This window comes from Seriola lalandi, unplaced genomic scaffold, assembly GCF_002814215.2.
Source record: "Seriola lalandi dorsalis isolate HSWRI2012SDOR001 ecotype SW California unplaced genomic scaffold, Sedor1 jcf7180002054945, whole genome shotgun sequence".
In the NCBI taxonomy this organism is placed as follows: domain Eukaryota; kingdom Metazoa; phylum Chordata; class Actinopteri; order Carangiformes; family Carangidae; genus Seriola; species Seriola lalandi.
Genome location: NW_019525496.1, coordinates 1790662 through 1790983, shown reverse-complemented (window position 1 = coordinate 1790983; position 322 = coordinate 1790662). Strand labels below are relative to the sequence as shown.

Below are 322 nucleotides of genomic sequence, written 5' to 3'. Positions count from 1 at the left end.
GCTGATGTTGCCTAATAATATGGCAGAACTGGAGAATGCCATTTCCCCAGGCCACGTCACCAAATGGCTGAAGTGGATGAAATCCAGGTTTGGGAGAAATCATCATATAACCATCCTTAAATTCTTGGTTTCTAATATGCATGATTTGACACTGAATAAGTTACTCAGCTTCATCCTGTCAGATCAATTATCACTGTCAGATCAATCACTGCATGTTTATCTATTTTCCAATTTTATAGGACATATGAGATATTTGTTCCAAAGTTCTCCATCAAGAATTCCTACAAGCTGAATGATGTGTTGAATCAAATGGGAATGACAG

General features: G+C 37.6%; 1 protein-coding gene across 2 annotated transcripts in view; it reads left to right on the top strand.

Annotated features, from left to right (window-relative positions):
- LOC111645002 (serpin A3-5-like) overlaps positions 1–322 on the top strand; it is a 15608-nt gene that overhangs the window by 8867 nt on the left and 6419 nt on the right. The window lies entirely within an intron of this gene.